Consider the following 10,928-nt stretch of genomic DNA (forward strand, 5'->3'; position numbering starts at 1 on the left):
ATAGGACCTTCATTAGAAGTTGTACAAGATTCCAGCCGCACGGTTCCTATTGTAGCTGGACGTACTCGTTTTCCGACATACTGTCTTCTTTGACAGCCGTACTCCTCATTTTGTAGTTACGTCGCTTCTTTGGACAATGTTGAGCAGTGTGCTTAGGTTCTCTACAATATAAGCACAATCCTTCTTGTCGACGACGAGACTTTTCTTGCTCAGTAAGAGGTTTGAAACGTACCGCATCAATTTGCATATCCTCTACTTCTGAAGGTATGTGTTGAGGAGACGTCGGTGTTGCCATTGAATTGTAGTAACGTTGAGGCCTACTTGTGCGACTCTCGGATCGAAATTCAAAAAGTCGATTGTCGCACTTCACAGCAAAGTCAATTGCTTGACTCAATGTTTGAGGATCAGATAAATTAAGCATCAATTTCTTTACCTCATATTGTAATCCGTAGAGAAATTGACTCACAAGTGCGGCATCATCCCACTTGATATCAGTTGCAAGTTGTCGAAATTGCGAAGCATATAATGTTACTGATCGATTGCCTTGTCGCAAAATACGGATCTTGTTGGTTGCAACACGAATTGCATCATGTTCTCCAAACATGGATCGAAACTCCGCCAAAAAAGCCTCCAGATTATCCAATATTGGATCTCGTCGTTCAAGAAAAGATGAAAACCATGACAATACTGAACCTGAAAGAAGTGTACCAATGAATCTAACTTGTGACCCTGGAGTTGGATAGCTCTGGGGTTGAAGTTCAATCACTAATTGGACCTGATTGATGAATCCTCGAAACTTGGATCTGGTACCATCAAACTTCTCGGACAAGGCCACTCTCGGTTCTCTAACACTCGAAGGGTGTTCCATTCTGGGAGAAGGGACATGGTTTGGTGCAGATGTTGAAGCAGTCCCAATCATCTCTATATCTTCACTTCCTACCATTCTTGTTGCTCCTTGTGGTGGTAAATTGAGTTGATGCATCGCAAGCATTAACTCCCTCAATTGTTCTTGCATCTGTGCCATTGCACTCTTCATTTCAACAAGCTCTGCCATAGTAGCACTTAGAAAAGAGAAGATGTCTAATAACGCTCAAAACAAATAGAAGAGAGGAATTGATAACAAAGAAAATACTAAGAACAATATCAGTTTAAAAGAGGGTAATCCGCAACTTCTAATGCGCTTATGTCTTATCAAGAAAAAAGGGTAATCCACTCTTAATCAAGAAAAGACAAAGCTCTCATATTGTAAGTGTACTCTTGTTAATCTATCAAGGACAAGAACTCGATGAAAGCTAAAGAGTAAGTGAGACTTTTCTCAAAGAAATAGGACAAAATAGAAATATGTATATTAAGAAAGAAATTAGAATGGCTATTGCCAAAATACAAGAAAACTAGAGACCCTTGAAACTAGACTAGAAGCAAGAAAGGAGTTGACAAGAGTGAAGAGGGCTTCACTCTTGCCTCTATATATACTATCTAACTAGAAGCCACATGGCGATGTTCTATAAGACCTCCAATATATGTTGACTTTCTAGGCCACATGCCTTTGCTTACAAGGCAAGTTTTCTATGGATGGACCACGTAGTTAGCTTGTTCTTTAAGCTTCCAACATGTGTGGCACATGGCTAACTTGTTGACCAAGTTTCTAGCCTAAAAGTCAACTATAGACTCCTATAAAGTCAAAGCAGCGTCTATGAAGCTTCTAAGAAGCTTCTCTAGAAGATATTACACAATTAACCTACTTTTATCTACTTTTACATACTTTTATCTATTCATATAGGTAATTATATGTATGTCCGTGACAAAAGAATAGATTTACCTTCATGGACATGGATAGTTCCAATCAATAAGCCACTAGATTGATTTACTTTTGGATACAAAGTAGTCCCAGTCTTTGGTAGTCCAACTTATTGCAAGGTCAATTAATCTTATTATTTTGTAAAAGAAGCCATATTTTTATCTCCAATTTGAAAAGTGAGAAATTCTTTTTTAATTTCGTCTAAAGATGCTTTGTAAGAATCTTAAGCTACTTATAAATGGAACTTGAATGTTATTTAGAATTATAACAATTATTTTGCAAAATCTTCAATTATTAGGTTTTTATCTTTTGATATATTTAACAAATCAAGCTTTGAATAATAATCATGTTTGGCATAAAATGGTGTTTGCTAAGTCAAATCATGAAGAGTATTATTATAAGTAAAATTTACTTAAGATAAATATGACATCCAATCATCTTATTGATAATTGATGGTATATTGTAAATATTGCTTTAAAACTTAATTGACATAGTCTATTTGACCATCAATTTGAAGATGGAAGGCAAAAGAAAGCTTGATATCCACTTTTAATATGTCAAAAAGAATTTTTCAAAACTTTGATATAAATTGAGGTCTTTGATTACAAATGTTGTCATTAGATAGGCCATAATATTGATATATATCATCAAAAAAGAACCTTGCTATTTTTTTTAAAAAAATTATTTTTTCACATAGAAAAAAATATGCCATCTTTATAAGTTGATCAACAATAACAAAGATAGCATTAAATGTAGCTAATGGTACATATTTAGTTATGAAGTCTATTAACATTGAAGACCATAGTCACTTCAGAATTGGCAAGGATTGTAGAAGTCTATAAAGTTAATATCAAAAAACATTGGATCTTAAATAAATGTGACACAAGAAAATAAAGTCCTTCACAGTTTCCTACATTTGAAGCCATCAAAAATCTGAAGAAATAAGTTTCAATGTTTTGTTAAATCCAAAATGTCTTATTGTTGGAAAATTATGATGATATTAAAAACACAAAGTTACATTTTTTCTTTTAGAATATATAAATGATCTTCAAAGTACAAAAGATCTTCTACAAACTTGAGCTTATCATTGATAAAAAGCTACTTGATTTTACAAACTAATAAATCTTTAGCTGATATTATACAAATTTATTTAAAAATAACTTGAATCAATAGGTATAACTATAAAAATAACACAAAGACAAAAAAATTTAGCTTCAAGAAAGTAATATATTTTCAATCAAATATTACTTTTATAGTCTTTGGAATAAAATATGATTTCTTTGATAAAGTGCCTAATAGTCTTTGCTACTTCTTTGATTTATATGTAATTCCAAAATCAAAACGAGATAATGACATATTTCAAAAAGCTTGGAGATAATTCAAAACCCAAGTTGACATGAAATATTTCAAGTTTTTTTTATTTGTATACATATTCATAGATTGTGTAGTATTTTTTATTAAGTTATATCATTCTTGAAAAGAATCTTCAATTGTAAGAAGCTCTTTATCATGAATCTTATAATTTATTTTTTGTAGCTAAAAATATTATAGAATAAGATGGAATTTTTTTGAGCTTTTTATCTTTTTTTATTTGTGATAACATAGCTTCTAATACAAAGTTGGAAGCATCAATATCTAAATAGAAAGTTTTTATAAAATCTAGATGCATTAAGATTGAAGTTGTAGTAAAAGCTGCCTTTAAATCTTGAAAAGTCTTTTGTACTTGAAGCTTCTATTCCAATTTGTCTTTGGATGTCAATTGAGTAAAAGAAACAGTAACTTTAAAATAATTCTTGAAAAATATCTGATAGAAATTAGGAAATAGAAGAAATTATTATACATTCCATAATATTTTTGAAGTTACTTACTCTATTATAGCTTGAATTTTCTTTAAGCCTATCAACAAGCCTTCATTGAATATAATATATTCAAAAAATTCTACTTTTGGCTAATAGAATATAATTTTTTCTATTTTGGTATATAATCTTACATCTTATATCTTTTATAAGATTAATCTTATATGTCTTTTATATTCTTCAAGAATTTTGAAATAGATTAAGATATCATTAAGATATTAGATAACAAATTTATCTAAGAATTCTTAAAAAATATCATTCATCAAATGTTAGAATATAGCTAGAACATTTGTGAATTCAAAAGTTATGATATTATATTCAAATTATCTGTACCTTGTTTGAAATATTATCTTCTATTCATCTCTTTTTTTAATCTGTACCAAATTATATGCCCAAAGATATCTATTTTTATATAGATCTTGGCTTGACTGAGTTGCTCCAAAAGACTTGATATCAATGATAATATATAATAATTCTTTACTATTATTTTGATAATGTTGCAATAATCAATTCACATTTACAAAGATCTATCTTTTTTCTTCCCAAAAAGTATTGGGGCACTTGCTAGAGATTTGAAATATTGAATAAAATTCTTTATAAGATTTTCATCAATATAATCTTTTAATGTCAAAAGCTTGTTTTATACTAGATTGTAGATTGGAGCAAATAGTGGTTGAGCCCCTTCTTCAAGATCAATGGCACAATTATACAATCAATGCTTTGATAATTTATCAATATATATATATATATATATATATATATATATATATATTTTCAAATACATCTTAAAACTCTTTATATTGCTTTGAGATATTCACTAGTAAGCTTGCTACTTTATGAGCTGGAGATGCATAAAGGACAAATGGCAATTTTTTTTTAGTTGTCTTTATAAAAGTTCTTGCTCCAAAATAAAAGAGCTTTGTTATTGATGACTTTTTCATAGTTTTTACTTGAAAGAATTCTATAGGAAATTCAATCCTATAAAACCTCCAATCAAATGAATTTATTGAAGTAATAAAGTAAAAATTTTCAATGTATTTTTTTGTCAAAGTTTACAAGCATTGATCTTCATGACATTGAAATAATTGATTATCATACTTCATTGCTTAATTGATAGCTTCATTGAATGTTTTAAGATTAGATAATGATATTAGTAGAGCTTTCACATCATTCCTTGGTTTCTAAAAGAATTGGCTCATAAGAGCTTGTTCATCTCAATTGATGTCACAAATCAATTACTTAAAATTAGATGCATAAATTAATACAGAGTGTGATCTTAGATATAATAAGTAAATCTTTTTTGTCATCCATATGGCCTTATTATGTTTTTCAAATACCTTTGCAAATAATTCTAAAAAAGCTTCAAAGTTATTGAAGATTGGAAATCTCTTCTCAAATAAAGGTTCTAATTAAACCAACTTATAATTGTTTTATTGAATAGCTCTCAGATTGTAGAAAAGTTATTAATTAAATTTGATTAATAAACCATCAAAACTTAGAACTTGTGTCAAAAAAAAATTTTAAAAGACTATTCTAAGGCTCTTTATATTATTAAATAGGTAAGTTTTTTTATTGAGGTACATATGCCACAACTTCTTTGGATGTAGAAGCTTGAGAAAGTGTTTGCATTGTATGTTGAACTGCTCTAAGTCTTACATCATCATAAAATCTTATAATAAAACTATTCATTTCAATATTTTTATAAATATAGCATATAACATTTAGCTTATTCATAATAATATCTAACTTAGACTCAAAAGACTCAAACATACTAATATCTTTACTTCTAGCCATCCTAAAAGAAAAAAATATATATATTTCTAAACAATACTAATTTAAAGGAGGATAATTTGTAACTATAAAGTGCTCAAATGCCTTGAAGAAGAGAAATAATCTTCTCTCTATTAAGAAGGATGAAGCTCTAATATTAATAAGAAGATAATCTCAAAAAATTATCACAAATATATTATATAAAAGATTAAATAAGAAGTTGAACAGAAGAATTTCAATAAGAAACTATCAAAAACTTCATTAAATCATATGAATATAAGATCAACATTAAGAAAGGTGAATTAGAGTACTTAAAGATGTATTATTGAAATTAAGAATCTCCTAAGTCTTGATTCTAATATATACTAGGTATTAAAAAGCTTTTCAAAACGTTTTCATGTTGATTGAAGATTAAGCAATCTTAGGAAGTTTCTTGGAAAAATTTCTTAATTGTCCTAATTTTTTAAAAAATTTCTAGAATATTTTGAGATTCTTCTAAAATATTTTAAAATATTCTAAAAATATCTTTTAAATATCTTATTAGAATATTTTTAGAATATTTTAAAATCTCCTATTTAAGTATTCTTAAAATATTTTTAAAATCTTATTGTTAAATGTCTATTATACAAGGTATTTTTTTCCCTCTAATGACAAAATTCTATAAGCACATCATTATAGATTATATGAATTGCTATAAAAAAAAATCCCATTAAATAATGTGAGGTAATTATCACTTATATAATTTTTATTCTTTGATTTTAATATCTAATAATTTTATAGCATATTGGTATTTACAACTTCTCTATAATATGATACTTACAAATTACACTACCATCTCACTATGGATTAAATTGACTAGCAAAGAATTAAAGTGGAAAGTTAAAGGTCAAAAAAATTCTTCAAAATAGTGCTATTTATTTATTAACTTACAATGGTTCCTATTTGATACAAATAAAACAATATACATATTGTTATGCATTATATAAAATATTTTAATAGTAGTTGTTGTCCTTAAATATATAAAAAAGGATCCTTCTAGTAAGATGTAGTAAATCATTGCACCTAAAATTACTTGTCTTTTTCAAGTAATAATGGAATGGATGTCATTTATATATTATATTATTTGAGAATGCATCAAGTAACTTGTTGTAGAAAGTATCTTTCATTTGCAACAAACAAAGAAACTAATAATCTTAAAATAAATTCTAAACAAAGCATAATAGAATCTTAACCATTCCAGTCAAATCTTAGTCAATTTTCAAAGAATCATAAAAAAATCCTTAAAGAATCATTAAATAATTCAAACAAAATATTAAAGAAATCATAAAGAATATTAAAAAAAATCCTAAAGAAATCATAAAGAATCCATAAAGAATCTATAAAAAATTCTTAAAAAAATCAAAAGAGATTATAAAGAAACTTTAAAGAAATCTTTAAAAGGTAAATCAAAAGAAACTATAAAGAAACCATAAAAATAAATAAAAATAAATAAAAAAATAAAAAAATTAGATATAAATTCTAAAAAAATTATAAATTTTAAAAAAATCCTAAGAAATTCCTAAAAGAATCCTAAAAATAATCTAATAAAATCCTAATCAAATCTTAATTTAAACCTAACAAATTCTAACCAATCTTAGAGCACTTTTAAAATCTCAATATTTATTTATTAAATCATTTATCTTGCTTAAAACATTGCATATCTCTCAATTTCTTTTTTAATAATAAGAATAATAAATTTGGAGAAAATTGAACTTATCAAATGGAAGAAAAATCTCATAATTCACTCAGGTATTGGTTGGCCTCCTTCTCTAATCTTGACGCCAATTTCCTAGTATCAATATCTTTTGTTTTTACTATTTAATTGATTCCAAATTTTTCATTGATGTTTGAGAATAAGTCTAATATTATTTTATCATTTTTTACATCAACATAATTAGAAAATTATTTCAAATCTTAAAAACCTTGTTAGTTCTCAAAATCTAATTTTTAAGATCCTAATTCACTTGAATTTCAACATCCTTTAATTTAATTATTTAATAAAACTTAAATTTATAATATATATTAAAAATAACTACATTTACAATCTCATAAAATTTCACCTATAGATCTACTACAAAACTCACAAAATTTTCTAAAGTGTAAACTCCTTTCTATTCCACAAAATCTAGAGTCATTCAAAATAAACCTTATGTTGCAAAGCTCTTACAAAGTTATTTCAAACAAAATCATCTAAAACTAAAGTCAAAAAAACCTTTCTCTAGTCTATACTCAAATCTTATTTTTTGATCATCAAAAGAACATTGGAATTTCCATAGATATATGGTTTTTTACCTTGGGGTCTGATTTTAATCCTAATTCACAATTAATCCTCTCTAGTTATCAATTTTAAATTTTTTAAGGTAATTTTTGCTACAAAATTTTCTTAGCTCTCTCTAAAGATACTTATATTATTCATTATGCTAATCTACTTTTTCTTTTCCTTATTTATGGCCATAAAAAGTAAATTAAAACCTTTATCATAAAAAAAAAATATTAACATTAAATATTTTTACTACCTCCATATTTTTTATCTATATTTTTTTACTATATTTTTCAATTAAGCTCTTCATTAATTGAATCCATGTTTTTATCTTTTACCATATAGTCATATTACAATGTGATAATGAGGACTTCATTTTTATTTGTTTTTCAAATAATGAAGATTGCTCTATTGTAAATCCAAATACCATCCTTCTTTTAATCTAGTCATTTAATATCCCTTTCTAAGTTTTTGGCACTAGCACTATAGAATTATTTTTAGAAATGGAACAAGTCAATTGTGTCTTGCCCTTTGGATCTCAAACAAACAAGTATTAATTTTGATATATTATATTATATTAATTCTCTAAAAATGTATTATAAAATAAAGCTTAATTTGATGATAAAATTTAAATAATATTGTAGATTGTAAAGTATAGAGTATAAACATATCTTTTCTACAATCCTTATTTATAATAAGTAGAATTTTTTAGAAAAAAAAAAAAAAAAAAAAAAAAACTTCCAAATTTGATTATAGATGAGTTATTTAGAATGTTTGAGTGAATTTAGTTGTCTTTTGTTAGAAAAATAAAAATATATTTAGTTTTATGTTGTTTTTTAAGAGTTTTCACTGTCATTTTATTCATTGATATTAACTAAGTTCCATGCCTTCAATTACTTCTATCTATCATATGAATTGCATTAATTAGCTAAAAAATGATTCAATTGCAGAATCCTACAATGTAGTTAGACCATGTGATCCCTCATTTTCACATGGGAGCTTGTTGGAGATGCCAACAAAGCAGTTTTGATATTAGAGTTATCCTATAAGTGTGAAATGAGATGGTGGACATACTCTGTCAGAAAAAAGAAAGGATCTCCTCCAAAACCAGACACCAATATCATGGATAAATATAGACACAAAGCCAAACTTAAAAATGCATGTAAGAGGGTTTTTGGGTCCTGTGCCTTTTCAATTCCTGCATTATATAACCCCACCATTATTCCAAAAAAAATTCCAACAACACACATTCCACCCAGTACTTTTTTCTATTTAATTTTTCAGGTTTACTTATCAGCTTTGCTAAGAAACCACTAAAATCAAGGGGTCAAATGTGGGCTCACTCACAGGACAACCTTCCACAGTTTTATAAGTGGGCTAATGTTACACCACTTTGAAATTATTTTGCAGTGTTGAAATTATTAATACTTGTCCTGATGGGGTACAATAGGACAATTCTGCAATTTCCAAAGTAATCCACAAAGCTTTCGTCAATAAAAATGAAACCTTCAAATTCAAGTTTTCAATTGCAACAGAAACAATGTTGTTTATTGCAACACCCTGCATTATGGTTGCAAATGTGAGATTATAATTATTCATTTATTTATCTAAACATAGGATATACATGAAAAAGAAAAAAAATGCATTCCGAATGGAATAATTTGTCAATTTAGATGTCAATATAGTGTTACAAAAAATATTATAATAAAAATATTAGAGTTTGTTGCTGTGCAATTTATTCATTCTTGATTTTTATCATTGTAAAATTGATGAATCTATATTTTATTCTAATAGTGTTATTTATGTTCAATTTTGGATGTAACTTGAAAGATCATTCAATAAGTGTTTTTATTGGAAAAGATTGTTGTCAATAGTACATTGTAATTTTGCATGACCTAAAATATTACTTCATCTTTTTATGCATCAAAAAGAATTTTGAAACAACAATTTTTCTAAATACTTAAAACCTGAATCAATGCATGGTTAAAAAATTTTATGTTCAAGTTTTATTTTACATTACATGAATTCAAATTGATTAACATTTACATTTTATTTTATCATAGACACTATATTCTTCGACCATTTATTCAAATACAACAACATACAAACCAATGTTTTGGCATTTTTCAATAAATCATATAAAATTAGAAAGTTCAATTCAATATGATAAATTTTTTAATAGAAACATAAAAAAAATCGGATCTTTCTTCAAATATTTATATAATAAAATCTTATTAATAGAAATATAAGAATTTATTATATATTAGGTTCAGTCATGCAACATATAACTACACACTACAATGACAATAACTTTTCAATGTTGTAATATATTTGAATGCAACACTTATCACCAAAACTAATAATTCATGTGCATTACTTCACCATGAAGTGAAACCAACCTATATTATTGACATATGAAAATCACGTATGAATGTGTGTGGAATAGTGTCATCTACTATCAAATCAGCTTATTGTGGTTTGACATTTAAATTAAAGAACGGTAGATTATACTTTTTTAATTGTCTTTTTATTTTGAGATTGTCTTTTGTTGAAATAAATAAAATCAACTTATTTATAATTCTAACATGCTGCAAAATTTTCACCAGGATTTTCTTTATACAAAGTAGCATCTATGTAAACTTGTGTTACATAATAAAATTTCTTGATAATCTAGTGTACTTAATGCTCAATTCTAGTCCTGAAAGTTGCAAAGAATATGAATTATTACCAAGTTGCAAAGAATTAGGCCTTATAATTTGCAATCACTGAGATTGAAGTATTAATAGAACAAATATGTGTTCAATTTGTTGGTCAAACACACAAGCAAATAATTGTCTTCAGAATCATACATGGTTGCTTGGTCTCCATTTTTCAAAAGAATAATCCGTATTTTAACATTGAGAATGAAAAGCTATTTTTTCTCATCAGAGGAATGGGTCAATGATGTGTTCAAGTGCCCTTCAATTCAATTTTTTGTTTGAAATTGGCTATTCACTTTACTAATATGTATTATGTGTGTGTGTGTGTGTGTGTGTGTATATATATAGATTTTTTTGTATGAAAGTGCATTGAATATGTACCTTTTATTCAGGAGAGATTACCAAGCAACAAAAAAGGTAAACAACAAATACAAAGTTGAAAAATAGCCAACATTTGATGCAGAGGATTAAAGAGTTTCATTCGTTCATTTGCTCATCCTCCCATG

General features: G+C 26.7%; 1 long non-coding RNA gene across 1 annotated transcript; it reads left to right on the forward strand.

Annotated features, from left to right (window-relative positions):
• Nucleotides 1–7,119: 7,119 nt before the first annotated feature.
• Nucleotides 7,120–9,520, forward strand: LOC149987289 (uncharacterized). The gene is made up of 2 exons (XR_016499021.1): nucleotides 7,120–8,885; nucleotides 9,134–9,520. It is a non-coding gene; the product is annotated as an uncharacterized LOC149987289 (long non-coding RNA).
• Nucleotides 9,521–10,928: the final 1,408 nt, after the last annotated feature.

This window comes from Physcomitrium patens, chromosome 20 (genome assembly GCF_059467195.1).
Source record: "Physcomitrium patens ecotype Gransden chromosome 20, ASM5946719v1, whole genome shotgun sequence".
Classification (NCBI taxonomy): domain Eukaryota; kingdom Viridiplantae; phylum Streptophyta; class Bryopsida; order Funariales; family Funariaceae; genus Physcomitrium; species Physcomitrium patens.